Source organism: Mustela putorius, unplaced genomic scaffold (assembly GCF_011764305.1).
Source record: "Mustela putorius furo isolate JIRA1106 unplaced genomic scaffold, ASM1176430v1.1 tig00003985_pilon_pilon_pilon, whole genome shotgun sequence".
Taxonomy (NCBI): Eukaryota; Metazoa; Chordata; class Mammalia; order Carnivora; family Mustelidae; genus Mustela; species Mustela putorius.
The window spans coordinates 878,972-898,773 of record NW_025422125.1 but is presented as its reverse complement, the minus strand read 5'-3'; the positions used below and the strand labels follow the sequence as shown (position 1 = coordinate 898,773).

At 36.8% G+C, this 19,802-nt stretch overlaps 1 protein-coding gene and 1 non-coding gene across 2 annotated transcripts in view; one reads left to right on the top strand and one right to left on the bottom strand.

The window, feature by feature from the left end:
• Positions 1-19,802, bottom strand: part of AR (androgen receptor) — a 207,116-nt gene that overhangs the window by 111,423 nt on the left and 75,891 nt on the right. The window lies entirely within an intron of this gene.
• LOC123389557 lies at positions 1,798-1,899 on the top strand. The gene has a single exon (XR_006604172.1). It is a non-coding gene; the product is annotated as a U6 spliceosomal RNA (small nuclear RNA).

Genomic DNA, 19,802 nt, shown 5'->3' with positions numbered 1-19,802 from the left:
AAGTAAGTTGTCTTAAGTGGAATACCTATGAAGTAGTAGAGTTGTAATTTGAGTTATGATTTTAATTCCTAATATGGCACTCTTTCTAATATTCCAAACTACCTTGTGGTATCTATAAAATAAGGGTGTTGGATTACTGATGTTTAATTTAACAACAATTTAACAATTGAATTTAATTTAACATAATTTAACAACAATTATATGAATAACATTTCATAAATTTTAAAATACCTTCACATTCATTATCATCCATTCTGTCAGTAAGAATGTATTCAGTACCTACCATAAACCAGGTACCTTTAGATTAGGGATATGGTGTTGAAAAGGTCAGAAAAAAGTGACTGACTGCCTTTAGGAAGCTTCCATTTTCGGGGAGGTGCCTGAAACAAGCCTATAAAGCCTCAAAAAATCATTTCAGCTACTGATAAGTACAGCAGGGTAAGGAGATACATAGTTGACTAATAAGTATCTTTTTTTTTTTTAAAGATTTTATTTATTTATTTGACGGACAGATCACAAGTAGGCGGAGAGAGAGAAGGAAGCAGTCTCCCTGCTGAGCGAGAGCCCGATGCACGGTTCGATCCCTGGATCCTGGGATCATGACCCAAGCTGAAGGCAGAGAATTTAACTCACTGAGCCAACCAAGTTCCCCGACTAATAAGTATCTCATTTAATTTCCCTAACAACCCTGCCATATACAGATTTTCATTAACCCCATTCTCCAGATGAGCAAAAGGAGTCAGAGGAGCTAAGCCATTGATTGACAGAGCTAGGCCGAGACACAGTAACTTCTGACTATGTATTACATGCTCCTTCCATTCTGCTGCCTTACTCCTGGTACTAGTTTTCTAGGATTCCATCATTTAGTCTCCAAATAACTGACTCTTCAATAATGTCCTATCTCTGAAGGACAATGAGACGTAAGCTAAATGCTCTGTGATTGTGAAGTAAGGAGCACCAGACAGCTTTCAAAGCACCAGGTTGTAGGTTCACTTGTTTATCTCTATCAATTCATTGAGTAGCAGAAATTTTTTTTTTGTTTATTGTTCTGCCCCCAGTGCCTAGCACATGGCTTGACTCCTAAGTAGTGTTTTTTAAATATTTACTGATTCCAGGGGTGCCTCTGTGGCTCAGAGTTAGGCGGCCAACTCTTGATTTCAGTTCAGGTTATAATATCATGGGTTGTGGTACTGAGCTCTGCACGGGGCTCCAGACTCAGGGAGAAGTCTTGAAGATTCTCTCCCTCTGCCCCTCTTCTCAATCACATGTGCACTCTCTCTCTAAGATAAAAATATAAACCTTTAAAAAATATTTACTGAACTTGTGAATGAATGAATGAATGAACAAACTAATGAACTAATGAGAAAACAAATTAACATAGCTTGCAGAAAACTAGCTTAGTGTGTTCCTGGCAAAAGAAACAGTTTAACCCTCGACCCCTCCTGAGAAGCAAGCTTCAGCTACTTTCTCCTAGGAGCAAAGAGGCATGACAAAACGCCAGGTGTGAGCTGGCATCTGAGGGTGAGAGAAAAGGAATCTTCATACTACAAGACGCATAACCAGGTAAGTTGAAAATGAAATGGTTTTTGCATTTTTGAAGTTGAAAAGGGCTATATTCTATCTGATGAGGACTAGAGTGTTCTGGAGACCTTTCATGGAGCTAAGTAATACTGGCTGCCTAGGGGGCCCTGTGCTCCACTTTCATTTAAATGTCCAAAACAGAACTAACCAATCAATTAATATCCTAAACACAATTTGCCTAGATGTTAATGTCATATACATATAAAAACAGTGGTCCCATGCTCACTTCAGTACTACTAAAATTGGAACATTACAGAGAAGATTAGCATGGCCCTGTGCAAGAATGGCATGCAAATTAGTGAAGGGTTCCATATTAAAAAGCAAAATAGTGGTCTCTACACATCTACAACAGACTTGGATAGTGGCAAGAAAAAATACCCACGTAAAGGAAGAAAGCTAGTATTTAAATAACACCACATGCCAATACCATGACACCTATCGTCACACTTACTGATCCTATCTATGAACTGGAGATAGCCACAACATCTACCCACCTGGTTAATCCACATAAGTGAATTAAGTGAACTAATTCATGTTAGATATACATGGTATGTAATACACATTGAGGAACAAAACAAGATGCAACAGCACACCACCATCATCATAATCATTTTATTGTCATTATCACCATCTTCTATGTGCCGTCTATATTTTATATGCTTTCATACCAATTATCATAATTGATATCATAATTATCATAATGTATCTTTTCCACAACCTTGCATGGAAGAAATGATAGATGAAGACACTAAAGCACAGTGAGACATCATAACTTGTCTAAGGTTCTGCAATTGGAAAGAAACACATCAAGAAGTAATAACTAATAAGATGGCAGAGGAGTAGGAGACCTAAATTTCATCTGGTCCCAGGAATTCAGATAGTTATTAAACCGTTCTGAACACCTATGAACTCCACAGGAGATCAAAGAGAAGAATAGCAGCAACTTTATGAACAGAAAAGTGACTACTTTCTGGAATGCAGGACGTGTGGAGAAGTGAATCTCAGGCGATATATGGGAAGATAGGCCATGGAGGGAGGGAACCTCTGTCAGCCAGCTCCTGGCACATGATAGAGCAGCAAAGCACAAGATCAGAACTTTTAAAAGTCTGCTCCACTGAGGGACGTCGTTCCAGTGGATAAGCAGAGGGTGGAGACCTCACTGAAATAGTGTGTTCTCAGGGCCCTCAGGGTCACAGAAAGATGAAGGGTGTCTGAGTGTGGCAGAGCTGCCAGGTATCAGAGCAGGGAAGCTGGCTGCAAAGACAGAGCTGAGGACTGGGATCTCAGCTCGGGGTTGCCATAAACTGTGATCCAAATCATAGTGGGGCCACTTCTCTTCCGGTGGGCATCCACCAAGTGGCAGATCCAGGGAGACCCCCCCCCCACCTTCTGCCACTGGGAGAGGTGGCAAAGGAGCATGCTGTAGGAATCTTCTGGGTTTGGAGACTCCAAACAGGGCTGTGTGCTAGAGATAGAAACATTTGGTCACAGGTCAGGTGAGCATGGATGGGGGCCAGAGACCAGGGAGACAGGAATGTTTGAATGTTTTTCTCTGAGGGTTCACTGAGTAGTGAGGCCCCCAAGCTCTGGGCTCCTCTGGGCCAGATATTGGGAGGCAGCCATTTTCATTCTCGTCCTCCAAAGCTATACGGAAAGCATTCAGGAAACAAAAACTACCAAAAGCAAACCCCAGAAGATTACTTAGCCTGGCCCCTGGCAAGGGCAGTGCAATTCTGTATGGGGCAAAGACACTTGAGAATCACTGCAACAGGCCCCTCTCCCAGAAGATCAGCAAGAACATCCAACCAAGACCAAGTTTACCAAGCAGTGAAAACTGCAAAAATCCAGCACTAGAGCAATACAGCACATAGAATTCATGGCTTTTTTCCCAGGATTCCTTAGTCTTTCAAAGTTAAATTATAATTTTCTTTATTTGTTTTTTAATTTCCCCCCTTTCCTATTTTAACCAAAATCTTACCAATACCTTTTAAGAAATTCTTTTAATTTTCATTTTTACAATCATATTCTATCCCTTCATTATATTTGGCCTTATTTAATATAAGTGTACATATAAGTCTTTCTTTCTTTAACATTTTGGGACACAGTTTCTTCTAACACCAAAATACACCCTAAATCTAGTGTATGGCTTTGTTCTAGCCTCCCTCCTGATCACAAGCTCTACCGTTTTTAATTTTTTTTTCTTTCTCTTTTCAACCTTCTTATCTTATCAATTACTTTTTAAATTTTTTTAAATTTTCATCTTCACAGTTCTATTTCATCCCTTCATCATATTTACCCATATTTTTGTGTATATATATATATATATATATATATATATATAAGCTTTTCTGCCTTTAAAATTTTGGGAAGCAGTTTCTTCTAATGGACCAAATTACACCCAAAATCTAGTGTGTGACTCTGTTCTATTCACCAGCCTGATCATATTTTTTATTCCTTTCTTTTCCCCCTGGTTGGGGGACTCCTCTGATTTGTTTAGTGTATATTTTTCCGGATTCATTGTTACCCATTTTGTTCTCTCATTAATCTATTCTTCTCTGGACAAAATGACAAAACAGAAAAACTCACCTCAAAAAAAAAAAAAAAGGACAAGAGGTAATACCAAATGCCAGGAACCTAATCAATATAGACATTAGTAAGATGCTGGAACCAGAGTTCAAAATGACAATTATAAAGATACTTACTAGCTGGGCTTGAAAAAAGTAAAGAAAATACTAGATAACCCCTTTTAGGAGAAATAAAAGATCTAAAATCTAACCAAGTCAAAATAAAAGACTATTAATGAGGTTATATAAGACAAATTAGATTTTAAACACAAGATGATAATAAGAGCTGAGGAAGGACACTATATCTTACTTAAAGGGTCAGTCCAACAAGAAGATCGAACAGTTTTAAATATCTATGTCCCTAACATGGGAGCAGCCAGCTACATAAAGCAATTAATAACAAAATCAAAGAAACACATCGAAAATAATACAATAATAGTAGGGGACTTTAAAACCCCCCTCATTGAAATGGACCAATCATCTAAGCAAAAGATCAACAAGGAAAGAAAGGATTTAAATGACACACTGGGACACGGACATCACAAATATATTCAGAACATTCCATCCCCAAGCAACAGAATACACTAATTCTTTTTCAGTGCACGTGGAACATTCTCCAGAATAGATCACATCCTGGGTCACAAATCAGTTCTCAACCAGTACCAAAAGATTGTGATTATTCCCTGCTTATTTTCAGAACACAATGCTTTGACACTAGAACTCAATCACAAGAAAGTTAGAAAGAACTCAAATACATGGAGGCTAAAAAGCATTCTACTGAAAAATGAATGGGTCAAACAGAAAATTAAAGAAGAATTTTAAAAAATAATGGAAATGAATGAAAATGAAAATACAACTGTTCAAAGTCTTTGGAATGAAGCAAAGGTGATCTTAAGAGTAAAGTATAGGACGCCTGGGTGGCTCAGTGGGTCAAAGCCTCTGCCTTTGGCTCAGGTCATGATCTCATGGTCCTGGGATTGAGCCCCACATTGGGCTCCCTGCTCACTGGGGAGCCTGCTTCCCTTCCTTTCTCTCTGCCTGCCTCTCTGCCTACTTGTGATCTCTGTCAAATAAATAAGTAAAATCCTTTTTTTTTTTTAAAGATTAAGTATATAGCAACACAAGCCTTTCTGAAAAAAGAAGAGAGGTCTCAAGTACACAACCTAACCCTACACATAAAGGAGCTGGAGAAATTACAGCAAAGAAAGCCTAACCCAGCAGAAGAAGAGAAATAATACAGAAACCAATGAAATAGAAACCAAAAGAAGAGTAAAATAGATCAATGAAACTAGGAGCTCATTCTTTGAAAGAATTAATAAGATTGATAAATCCCTGGCCAGACTTACCAGAAAGGACTCAAATTAATAAAATCATGGATAAAAGAAGAGAGATCACAACCAACACCAAAGAAATAGAAACAATTATAAGAACATATGGGCAACTATATGCCAGCAAATGTGACAATCTGGAAGAAATAGATGCATTCCTAGAGACATATAAAGTACCAAAACTGAACCAGAAAGAAATAGAAAACCTGAATAGATACATAACCGGTAAGGAAATTGAAGCAGTAATCAAAACTCTCCCAAAAATAAGAGCCGAGGGCCAGACGGCTACCCAGGGGAATTCCACCAAACATTTACAAAAGAATTAATACCTATTCTCCTGAAACTGTTCAAAAAAAAAAAAATAGAAATGGAAGGAGAACTTCCAAACTCATTATATGAGGCCAGTATTGCCTTGATCCCCAAACCAGACAAAGAGCCCATCAAAAAAAGAGAATTACAGACTAATATCTCTGATGAACATGGATGCAAAAATTCTCTGGACAAATGGATAAGGAAGATGTGGTCCATATACACTATGGAGTATTATGCCTCCATCAGAAAGGATGAATACCCAACTTTTGTAGCAACATGGACGGGACTGGAAGAGATTATGCTGAGTGAAGTAAGTCAAGCAGAGAGAGTCAGTTATCATATGGTTTCCCTTATTTGTGGAGCATAACAAATAGCATGAAGGACAAGGGGAGATGGAGAGGAGAAGGGAGTTGAGGGAAATTGGAAGGGGAGGTGAACCATGAGAGACTATGGACTCTGAAAAACAATCTGAGGGTTTTGAAGGGGCGGGGCGTGGGAGGTTGGGGGAACCAGGTAGTGGGTATTGGAGAGGGCATGGATTGCATGGAGCACTGGGTGTGGTGCAAAAACAATGAATACTGTTATGCTGAAAATAAATTTAAAAAAAGTTGTGGGAAGGAAATCTGGGATAAAATGAAATAGATTTTGGTAAATATTTATTCCTTCCTCACTCTATATATTCCTACTTGTTTCAATTAATTGATACCTATTAGATTGGCATGAACTCTACCCCCAAAAATTTCTCACCAAAATACTAGTCAATAGGTGTAAAAGGATTATTCACCACAACCAAGTGGGATTTATTCCTGGACTGCAAGTTTGGATCAACATCTGCAAACCAATCAATGTGATACAATACATTAGTAAAAGGAAGAACAAGAACCATATGATATTCTCAATAGATGCAGAGAAAGCATTTGACAAAGTACGTCATCCTTTCTTGATCAAAGCTCTTCACAGTTTAGAGATAGAGAGTACAAAGCTCAATATCATAAATGCCATCTATGAAAAGCCCACAGCCCACAGCAAGTATCATTTTCAATGCGGAAAAACTGAAAGCTTTTCCCCTAAGTTCATGAACATGGTAGGGATGTCCACTATCACCTCCACTATTCAAAATAATTCTAGACGTCCTAGCTGCAGCAATCAGACAACAAAAAGAAATAAAAGGCATCCGAATCAGCAAAGAAGTCAAACTCTCACTCTTTGAAGATAATATGATTCTTTATGTGGAAAACACAAAAGATTCCATCCCAAAGCTGTCAGAACTCATATAGGAATTCAGTAAAGTGTCAGGATAAGAAAAATCAATGCACAGAAATCAGTTGCATTTCCATACACCAACAGCAAGACAGAAAAAAGAGAAGTTAAAGAGTCTATCCCATTTACATTTGCCCCCGAAACCATAAAATACCTAGGAATAAATCTAATCAAATAGACAAAGAATCTGTACTCAGAGAGCTATAGAATACTCATGAAAGAAATTGAGGAAGACACAAAGAAATGGAAAAAATTTCCGCTTGCATGGATTGGAAGAACAAATAATGTTAAAATGTCTATGCTACTTATAGCATCTCCACAGTTAATGCAATCCTTATCAAAATCCCATCAAAATTTTTCAAAGAAATGGAACAAGTAATCCTAAAATTTGTGTGGATCCAGAAAAGACCCTGAATAGCCAGAGGAATGTTGAAAAAGAAAACCAAAGCTGATGGCATCACAATTCTGGACATCAAGCTTTATTACAAAGCTGTAATCAAGATAGTAATGGTACTGGCACAGAAATAGAGACACAGATCAATGGAACAGAATAGAGAGCCCAGAAATGGACCTTCAACTCTGTGGTCAACTAATGTTTGACAAAGCAAGAAAGAATGTCCAGGGCATCTGGGTGGCTCAGTGGGTTAAGCCTCTGCCTTCAGCTCAGGTCATGATCTCAGGGTTCTGGGATCGAGTCCCACATCGGGGGCTTTCTGCTCGGCAGGGAGCCTGCTTCCTCCTCTTTCTCTCTCTCTCTGCTTGCCTCTCTGCCTATTTGTGATCTCTCTGTGTCAAATAAATAAAATCTTAAAAAAAAAAAAGTGTCCAATGGAAAAGAAAGTCTCTTCAACAAATGTTGTTGGGAAAATTGGATACCTGCATGCAAAAGAATGAAACTGGGCCATTTCATTACACCATGCACAAAAATAGACTCAAATTGGATGAAAGGTCTAAATGTGACATAGGTATCCATCAAAATACTTGAGGAGAACACAGGCAACAATCTTTTCAACCTTGGCTGTACCAACTTCTTCCTAGAAACATTGTCAAAGGCAATGTAAGCAAGGGCAAAAATGAACTACTGGGACTTCATCAAGATATAAATCTTTTGCACAGCAAAGGAAACAGTCAACAAAACTAAAAGACAGCCTACAGAATGGGAGAAGATATTTGCAAATGACCTATCAGATAAAGGGCTAGTATCCATAACCTATAATCTATAATTATCAAACTCAACACCCAATGAACAAATAATCCAATCAAGAAATGGGCTGAAGACACAAACAGTCATTTCTGCAAAGAAGACATCCAAATGCCAACAGACACATGAAAAAGTGTTCAACATCACTTGACATCATGGAAATGCAAATCAAAACCTCAGTGAGACACCAACTCACACCAGTCAGAATGGCTAAAATTAACAAGTCAGTGTTTTAGTTTTCAGAGCGCATGTCTTTCATTTTTTAGTTATTCCCAGGTATTTTATCATTTTTGGTGCAGTTGTAAATGGGATTGTTTTCTTTTTTAAAAATTTCTTTGTCAGAGAGAGAGCGAGCACGGACACAAGCAGGGTCCAGGGGACCAGCAGGCAGAGGGAGAAGCAGACTCCTCATCGAGCAAGGAGCCCAATATGTGACTGGATCCCAGGAGCCAGGGATCATGACCTGAGCTAAAGGCAGACGCTTAACTGACTGAGCCACCCAGGTGTCCTATTAAACAGGATTATTTTCTTAATTTCTTTTTTTACTGCTGCAGTATTGGTGTATAGAAATCCAACAGATTTCTATATGTTGATTTTGTATCCTGTAACTTCACTCAGTTTGTTTATCAGTTCCAGCAGTTTTTTGGTGGAGTCTTTCAGGTTTTCTGTGTAGAAAATCATGTCATCTGCAAATAATGAAATTTTTACTTCTTCCTGCCTGATTCTTTTTTTTCTGTTTTTCAAAACTCATACTCTCTATTGATTTATGTTCAAATTTGCTTATTCTTTCTTCTGCTAACTCAAATTTATTCTTTAGCCTATTTAGTGAATTTTTCATTTCAATTATAGTTTTCAACTCCAGATTTGCCATTTGGTTGTTCTTTATAATTTCTATCACTTGATCTTCTCTATTTGATGAGAAATTGTTCTCTTGCTTTCCTTTAGTATTTTGGAATTATTTCCTTTAGTTAATTGAATGTATTTTAAAGTAGCTATAAATATATTACTTTGTCTAGTAAGTCCAATGTCTGGGATTCCTCATGGACACTTTATGTTGGCCACTTCTTTTTCCTGTGTATGGGCCATACTTTCTCTTTTGTTTGCACATCTCATTTTTTTAAATTTATTTTTTTAGGTTTTTATTTAAATTTCAGTTAATTAACAGACAGTGTAATATTAGTTTCAGGTGTACAGTATAGTGATCCAACACTTCCATAAGAGGCAAACTAAGAATGCTGATGTGCTTCTTTCTGGAACTTGTTCTTATTCTGTTTGGTCATTTGTTTATTTAATGACTTGGCTAAATTAATTCTGAGAAGTCTATTTATCCCACATTATGAAGTGTCTGATGTCTCTGCTCAGATATATTCCCTTGTTTTTAATCTTTTAGACCTGTTTCCCATAGGTCAACCCCACATCTACATAAACCACTTTTTGGTCAAATGTTGTACTTTAAACCTCCTTATCCAGTTAAACTCTTACCCTTTACCACTAGATGTGCATGTAATTGACTACTTTCATAGTTCTGGGAGTTTAAAATTTTGCTCCACATTTATACAGGGACAAGTCTTTCAGAGGTTCTTTCTCTGGTTACTTTTCAGGAAGTGTGGTTCTGGGCAAGTCTTCCATTCAGCTCAAGACAAGTATGTTTTTTTTAAATTAAGCTTGGCTTCCTATGAGTTGCCCAGGGGTCAGGGTAGCATATTGTTGAGGCAATGTTTGGTCTGAGACTGTGCTTAAATATCTGTAGCCTTGAGCCTTCTACATTTTATTGATGCATATGTGTGTGGCTTGAGGAATGTTTTAGAGTCTGCCCCTCATCTTGATTTACTTTATCCTTAGTAGGTGCAGCCTTACACATGTGCACAGCACTGCAGAGATTCAGAAACAAGTGTAATCACACACAGCCTCTTTTGGCTGTCTATTTTCCTTGTTCTTTCTGGTAACCTTCCAGCTGGGCTAGTATTTAGCTTGTTGTTTCTAGTAGGATGGAGCTAACAATCCCCTCTTAATTGCTTACCTTCAAGGTCTCCACTGTTTTTGACAATGCCCACAGATATGAACTTTTTCATGCTCTGTTCCAAATAAAGTAAGTCCCCTCAGGCAGACCTGTGGAGCTCTCCATCTAAAGCTCTGCTTTACCCCTTTGGTGGAAACTCTGTGTCACTGCAGTGGAACTGGGGGCCAGGGACAGTGATCTTCTTCTCCCAATGTGACTTCTCTGTTCAAGGAGTGGATCCTGGGGAATGATGGTAGTCCCTAGTCCTCTTGGCTTACCTTTCTTGGTATAGAACTTTCACCCTATATATGAGTTAGGTCAGACAGAATCAGTTCCCCAATATTCTTGGCTTACCACCACTGGGGCAGAATCTTCGTGAGTAGAAACTAGGTAATAGATGGGATCTCCAGTCTTCCAGAATAGTGCTTCTGCAATACACAGGTAAGGAGCATAAGAGATGATGATGTCCTGCCCCTCTGGGGAAGAAACTATAGCCCTAGAGCAGGAGTTGGAAGGAAAGCCAACATTCATCTTCTTGGCCTCTCTTGTCTGAAGAATAACTTCCATCACACAGAGCAAGGGGTGAGGATGAGAGCAGATTATAGTTCAAATGCCACAGCCTCCTGCAATTATTCTGAGAATTTAATTTTAGATTTTCATGAATAAATGTTTCTCTATTTGCTATATGCCTTTAGGACAATTTCCAGAGATTTTAAATGACTGTTTTTATAAAGTTTTTTTTTTTTTCAGTTAAAAGGCTGTTTTGTTGGGAGGAGTATTCACTGTGATCCTTGAATTGCCACTCCAGAAGTCCTGCGCTAGGAACACTTGGTCTTGGACTGGAAAGACTGGAAAGGGCATATAGAAGTAGCAGAAATAATGTTTATTTAAATTGTTTTTTCAGGGTACCTGGGTGGCTCAGTGGGGTAAGCCTTCAGCTCAGGTCATGATCTCAGGGTCCTGGGATCGAGGCCCACATCAGGCTCTCTTCTTGGCAGAGAGCCTGCTTCCCCTCTCTCTCTGCCTGTCTCTCTGCCTACTTGTGATCTCTCTCTCTCTCTGTCAAATAAATAAATAAAATATTAAAAAAATAAATTGTTTTTTCAGGCAGGCAGATAGGTAAGAAGGCCGTTGCCCCAAACAGAGAAAGAACATGTACAAACAGATGTATAAATAAGGCTGGAAGACTGAAATACTAGAGGTCAAGTGACTACAATGAGTAAGCTAGGCTAAGGAGATTAGACAATGTCCTACAGGCAATGAAGAGCCATGAGAGAGCTTTAAAATGGGGAGTGATCTGGGCAATCTACATTCAGACAGTTTGGCTGGCTATGGTTCTAAAAAATTTAAAAGGAATTAGATTTAATCCCAGGATTTGCAAAAGCAGAGAAAGAAATGTGAGAATGAAGTTATCATACAGACCAATGGTTTTTGGTTATGTGAATCAGACCAAAATCCTACATAATTTTTGTGAAAATAAATTAACATTTAATACTCACAGCTAAAATAATTAAGAAATTTAAAAAAAAGCCAGCTATGCTCCTTTGGTTAGAATATTTGCACATTCATTTAACGAAATGTTTAAATACATAGGTGATGTATCAGCAGAACATATGCTGATGTTTTTTAAAGTAAAAATTAATATGAAAAATAAAAATAAATCTTTGTTTTAAAATGTGTTTTGAGGGGTGCCTGGGTGGCTCAGTGGGTTATAGCCTCTGCCTTTGGCTCAGGTCATGATCCTAGGGTTCTGGGGTCAAGCCCTGCATTGGGATCTCTGCTCAGTGGGGAGCCTGCTTCCCCCCGCCCACTCTCTCTGTCTGCCTCTCTGCCTACTTGTGATCTCTGTCTGTCAAATAACTAAATAAAATCTTTTTTAAAAAATAAAATAAAATGTGTTTTGTACTTCCTTGAAAATAAATTGGACACCAGGGTGGCTCATTCAGGTAACTGTCGAACTCCTGATTTTGCCTCAAGTCATGATCTCAGGTTCCTAAGGCCAAGCCCTGCATCAGGCTCCATGTTGAATGGGGAGCCTGCTTAAGAGTCTCTCTCTCCTCCTACCCCTCCCCATTCATTCTCCCTCAAAAACAAACAAACAAATTCCATCTCTGAGTTGTTTAAGTACATATTTTTTAAAGTAAGAAACTCTTTTTATAAAATAATCTGGTTAAACTGAATTATCACTGGAATGGGCATCAGGAGCACAGAATCCCAGTCTGCACTTTTTGTCATTAGCTTGCTGTGGAAAGTTTAGAGTCTATTCCCTTCACTGGGACTAAATTTCTATTTCCTTTGCAAGGAAAAATTTGTAACACATATGACAAAAAGCCAAATTCCTTTATATACAAAGAGCTCCATAAATCAATAAGAAACAGATGAAAGGCCAAACAAAAACAACAACAAATGGGCTCAAGCCAAGAACAGCCAGTTCACATGCAAAGAAATATACATGGCCAATAAACAGGTGAAAAGATGCTAATGTTCACTCATAATTAAAGAGAGGAAACTTAAAATAATGATAAGGCATTTTTTGAACCTATAATATTTACAAGGATTTGAAACTCTGGTAAGTACCTAAAGTTTGCAGTTTTTTGGGTAAGGTAAAAGGTACTTTACCAGATTTAAAATGCATACACTGTTTTACCCAACTATTTAGCAACTATGAATTTATATTTTTCAAAAGTATCATAATAAAGGTATACAATCATATTAACTAACAATTATTTTATTTTCTATGCACCTGACACTTACTGTATAAATACTTAAGTTCTTAATGTGTATTATTAAGAATCCTTACAATGGTATTATAGAATAGAGAGTATTATTATCTCAATTTCTTTATAGGAAGGCATTGAGGCAGAGAGAAATTAAGTACTTTGCCCAAAGTCATACAGTAAGAAGATGGTGACACCAATAGTTGGAAGAAAATACCCTGGATTTATAATTATTCCCCTTAAACACTGTATACTGCCTTTTGAGGATGTTAATTGCAGCACTACTTTTTTTTTTTAATTTATTCATTTATTTATTTATTTTCAGCATGACAGTATTCATTGTTTTTGCACCACACCCAGTGCTCCATGCAATCTGTGCCCTCTCTAATACCTAGCACCTGGTTCCCCCAACCTTCCACCCCTCGCCGCTTCAAACCCCTCAGATTGTTTTTCAGAGTCCATAGTCTTTCATGGTTCACCTCCCCTTCCAATTTCCCCCAACTCCTTTCTTCTCTCTAACTCCCCTTGTCCTTCATGCTATTTGTTATGCTCCACAAATAAGGGAAACTATATGATAATTGACTCTCTCTGCTTGACTTATTTCACTCAGCATAATCTCTTCCAGTCCCGTCCATGTTGCTACAGAAGTTGGGTATTCATCCTTTCTGATGGAGGCATAGTACTCCATAGTGTATATGGACCACATCTTCCTTATCCATTCGCCCACTGAAGGGCATCTTGGCTCTTTCCACAGTTTGGCGACTGTGGCCATTGCTGCTATAAACATTGGGGTACAGATGCAGCACTACTTTTAATACCAAAAAATCAGCGAGAAAAATAAAATACATACATATATATGTGTGTGTGTGTGTGTGTGTGTGTGTACAAAACCACAATGAGATGTTACCTCACACCTGAGGCTACTATAAAAAAGACAAGAAATAAGCATTGATGAGGATGTGGAAAAAAGAGGAACCCACTGAGCCACCCAGGATCCTCTACCTGAAATTAATATAACATTGTATATCAACTGAACTTCAATTTTAAAATATCACAAGAAAAAGTGGTGTAAAAGCAGCCTTGATAAAACTTCACTTTGTTATCTATTTAAATTTCTCTAGCATTAGGATACACTGGATAAAAACCAATCTTTTTCCTTGTGATGAGAAGTTCTAAGATTTATTTCTTGATGACTTTCAAATATGCACAAGCACAATATTATTGACTGTAGTCATTGTGCTGTACATTATATCCCCATGTTTAGTTTGCTCACTTTTTTTGTTTTGTAGCTTTCACATAGAAGTGAGATCATATGGTATTCCCTTTCTCTATGGACTTATTTCACTTAGCACAAAACCCTCAAATCTTCAAAGTTCACATCATAAGAAAAAAATTGTAACTTTCTATGGTGATGAATGGTAACTAGACTTAATGTGGTGATCATTTACCAATGAATACAAATTTCAAATCATTACATTGTATACCTGAAACTAATATAATGCTATATGTCAATTACATCTCAATTTAAAAAGTTAAAGTAATGGAACATAAATTGGTCACATACCAATATATTTTATGTCCCCACTAAAGGCAGACATACAATACTTTAAAATCTGTGGGTAAAAGTAAGTTTTATTAAAAAAGAATTTGGCGGGGCACCTGGGTGGCTCAGTGTGTTAAAGCCTCTGCTTTCAGCTCAGGTCATGATCCCAGGGTCCTGGGTTCAAGCCCCACATGGGGTTACTGCTCAGCAGGGAGCCTGCTTCCCCTCCTCTCTCTCTGCCTGCCTTTCTGCCTACTTGTGATCTCTGTCTGTCAAATAAATAAATAAAATTTTTTAAAAAGAAAAAAGAAAAGAATTTAAAAAAAAGGATTTGGCAAGATTGCATTTTTTGATGGTGGTATAATATTCCATTGTGTATGTATACCACATCTCCTTTTTGCAATGAGGGTATTATGCTGAGTGAAGTAAGTCAATCAGAGAAAGACAATTATCATTTGGTCACACTGATGTGCGGAATTTAAGAAACAAAACAGAGGATCATAGGGAAAGAGAAGAAAATGTAAAACAACACAAAACCAGAGGGAGACAAACCATAAGAGACTTTTATTCATAGGAAACAAACTGAGGGTTGCTGAAGGGGAGGGTAGTGAAGGGATGGGGTAACTGGATGATAGACTTCAAGGAAGGCATGCAATGTAATGAATACTGTGTATCATATAAGACTGATGAATCACAAACCTGTACCTCTGAAGCAAATATTACATTATATGTTAATTGAGTTTAAATAAAAAATGTTTATTAAAAATTTGGTAAGTTCTAGTTTTTTTTTCTTTTCTTCAAGAGGACTCAGGGATTCTTGGTCAAATATAAATTCTGGATACTAGTGTTCAAGAACTAGTAGTTAGCATTTTCTTATATATTGAGGTGCTTTTTCAAAAATAATCTTTATATGAATATAGAGCTACCTATGTTTCTTGAAACATAAGGAAATATACAATATAGGTCATACACATTATATTACTCCTTTAAATTTAAAACCAGTTAAAATTAAATTATCCTAAAATTGTTCAAGATTATATTGGTTGAAAATTTGGTATATGTAACATATAAATGCATTACTCATATTGACAAGTAAAACACTAAGGAATCAAAATATAAATAAGGAAAGATGCAAATATACAGTGCCATGCAAGAAAAAGTCAAACTAGGTAGGAAATCACACCACCACCAATAATAAAAGGAAATGCAAATTCAATCAAACATAAACTATATTTTTTAACATGAACTCTTAATGAAACCAGAAGAGAAAAAAAAACTAAAATTTATGAAGTCCAGTGTTGTTGCAAATGCACTGAAACTATTATATGTTGCTCAAAGCACTTAAAATTGATATAAATCTTTTTGAAAGGACTATGACAATACACCAGATTTTTCATAGTTTTTATTTCATTTCCATTTAGTTAACATAAGGGGTTATATTAGTTTCAGATGTACAATATACTGATTCAACAATTCCATACATCACCAGTGCTCATTACAAGTACCCTCCTTAATTCCCATCATCTATTTAACCCATTCCCTTACCACCCCCCCACCCCGGTAACCAGGAATTTGTTGACTGTAGTTAAGAATCTGTTACTTGCTGCTTGGGTTCTCTCTCTCTTCCTTTTCTTGTCTGTTTTATTTCTTAAATTCCACATATGAATCAAATCATATGGTATTTGCCAATCCCTGACTGATTTATTTCCCTTAATTACTCTATAGCTCCATTCATGCCCTTGAAAATGGCAAGATTTCATTCTTTTTTATGGCTGACTAATATTCCATCACACACACACACACACACACACACACATATACACACACACACACCTACTCCATCCATTTTCCTATCAATGAACACCACTTGGGCTATTTCCATAATTTGGCTATTGTAGATAATGCTGCCATAAACCTCAGTATGCTTCTGTCTCCTTGAACTAGTACTTTTGTATTTTAGGGATAAATACCCAGGATAATAATTACTGGATTGTAGGATAGTTCTATGTATAACTTTTTGAGGAAACTTTCCATATTGTTTTCTAGAGTGGCTGTACCACATTGCATTCCCACCAACAGCGAACAGGGTTCTTTTATCCCCACATGCTCGCCAACACCTATTTTTTCACATGTTATTAATTTTAGCCATTCTGACAGATGTGAGGTGTTATCTTGTAGTTTTGACTTTCATTCCCTGATAATGAGTGATGTTGAACATCGTTTCATGTGTCTTTTGGCCTTCTGTTATGTCTTTGGAGAAATGTCTGTTCATGTCTTCTGGTCCTTTTTTAACTGGATTATTTGTTTTTTGGCATTGACTTATAGAAGTTCTTTATATATTTTGGATACTAACCCTTTATCAAACATGTCATTTACAAACATCTTCTCCCATTCAATAGGTTGTCCTTTAATTTTACTGACTGTTTCCTTCACTGTGTGGAAGATTTTTATTTTGATGTACTCCCAATAGTTTATTTTTGCTTCTGTTTCCCCTTGCCTCAGGAGATATATCTAGGAAATATTATTAAAGTCATTATCAGAGACATTACTCTCTGTGTTTTCTTCTAGGATTTTTATGGCTTCAGGTCTCACATTACCTTTTTAACCCATTTGAAGTTTATTTTTGTGTATGGTGTAAGGCAGTGGTCCATTGTCATTTTTTTCGTATGCAGCTGGCCAGTTTTCCCAACACCATTCATTGAAGAGATTACCTTTTTTCCATTGGATATTCTTGCCTACTTTGTTGAAGATTAATTGACCATATAATCATGGGTTTATTTCTGGGTTTTCTAATTCTGTTTTATTGATCTATCTGTATATATTTGTGTTATATTACAAAACAATTATAAAACAAAACAATTACAAAACAATAATGTTTTGATTACTATTGTTTTGTAATATAATTTGAAAGTCTGGGATTGTGATGTCTCCAGCTCTGTTCCCCCCTGCCCTCCCGAGCCATAAGGTTGCTTTGGCTCTTTGAGGTTTTTTTAAGTTCCGTACAAATTTTAGAATTGCTTGTTCTAGTTCTGTGAAAAATGTTGGTGGTATTTTATAGGGATTGCATTAAATGTATAGATTGCTTTGGGTAGCATAGACATTTTAACAATATTTGTTCTTCTAATCCATGAGCTTTAAGAAAGTCTGTTTCTTTGTGTCATCTTCAATTTTTTTTTTCATCAGTGTGTTATCATTTTCAGAGAACAGACCTTTCACCTCTTTTGTCAAGTTTATTCCTAGGTACTTTATTATTTTGGTACAACTGTAAATGGTATTGTTTTCTTAGTTTCTCTTCTAAATTGATCCCAAGAAATAATTGAATCAAATCAAATAGCTACATTAATAGATATATTTACTGTCAAGTTATCCATAGTATTTAAAACTGAGAAGCAATTAGATGTCCAACAACAAAAACTGCGTTAATTGGTTTAACACATTATGGCATATTTACTTTATGGCTGTGCTCCAAAATAGAAATTTCTGTGTTGATGGAAATGTTCTAGATCTACATTGTCCAAAATGGCAGTCACTAGACACGTGTGGCTATTGAATTCTTGACTTGTGGCTAATGAGATTGAGAAATAGAATTTTTCTCTACTTTAATTTTAATTAGTTTAACTTAAATATCCACATACCTAAGTGCAGTTCTTTGGTATGTCAAGAAACACTTAAAATGAAAATAATATATGTCAAGAGAAAAACAGTAAAAATATAAAAGAAATGAACCTTGACAGAAAAACTATATTTTATATAAACTGAGTATAAAAATATATGTATATGGATAAACATAAAAAAGAAAAATTGTAAAATATGCAAAAATGAAAAAGAATTTTGATAACTAGCTATACTTTAACTTGTGTTTAATTTTTTAATTACTTGTTCAATATTAAACATTTTTTAAAAGATTACATTACAGGGGCACCTGGGTGGCTCAGTGGGTTAAGCCGCTGCCTTTGGCTCAGGTCATGATCTCAGAATGCTGGGATCGAGTCCCGCATCAGGCTCTCTGCTCAGCAGGGAACCTGCTTCCCTCTCTCTCTCTCTCTCTGCCTACCTCTCTGTCTACTTGTGATCTCTCTCTGTCAAATAAATAAATAAAATCTTAAAAAAAAAGATTACATTACAGGTTGGAATTTCAACTTTTATGATGATACACATTTCTGAAATATACATTAGATTCACTAATAACAATTTATCAAGTCAGCCAATAAGCTTTTCTTTAAATGATTTTAATCTTCTTTGCCAAGAGCAAAGCAATAAAGAACCAGGCTCTTCCTAATTGTCTTGTCCTCAAAAATAACACTTCTAAAACATGACAGGGTCCATGAAAACCAAAAGCTGGTTCCACTTTAGCTATAATAAAAGGGAGTGGAGAGAGAAAACTAGCTAGGAACATATTTCTGTTGATGAAATTAAAAAAAAAAACAGGATAGAAGGGTCTGAAGCCCTCTTAATCTTAGAATTTTGAGGTTAAGGGTCAGAGCTGATCTAATTTCTACTTCTATCCTCCATTTCATAGATACCAAAGGCACAATTTTCATATGACTAACTTCCACTGGAAGCAGTAAACTGTGGTGGGGTCTGCATGCTAGGTTGTTTCCAACGACCACAAACAATGTGAAGCTTGATTTACATATCACACCTGTTTTCATCGTGATGGCTGACCTTTGAAAATCCAAGAGCCCTGCTACGCATAGAACTTGGACAATTTGAATAAAAGAAAACTTGGGGTTCTTGTTGGATCTGGAGGCCTGGACAATTTGAATAAAAGAAAACTTGGGGTTCTTGTTGGATCTGGAGGCCTGTGCCCAAATTCTGCAAACACACTGGCAACGTAACTGGATGTGAGCATAAGGCTGGTGACAAGGTAAAATGGGTGTTCTTTCAATCCTAGAGCCAAAATTTGACAGGGAGAAGTCAATGTATAGAACGTTTTGATCCCACTTGATTCTGTTACATGCAGGAATCCCCTCTGTGAAAATTAAATGGAGGTTCATCTGCACAGTTCTCAAAGAGTACATGAGTCACCATGGAGAGAGAACATCTGGATGCAGAATGAATTGTTCTCTCTTATTATTTTTATTAATACTTACTTGAATCATACTTTAAAGTTAACAAAATGATTTTGAACCCATTATTCCATTTCATGTTCGTAAAAACTCTGTGAAGTAGACACAATACTCAGAACAGCTGCCTCTAGAACCAATGTTTGCATAGTACATTGTCTTTCATGTGCATTTTCTCAATTTTCTCAATTCTTCTCTATAACTCTAGGAAATAGGCAAGATGTATCAAAT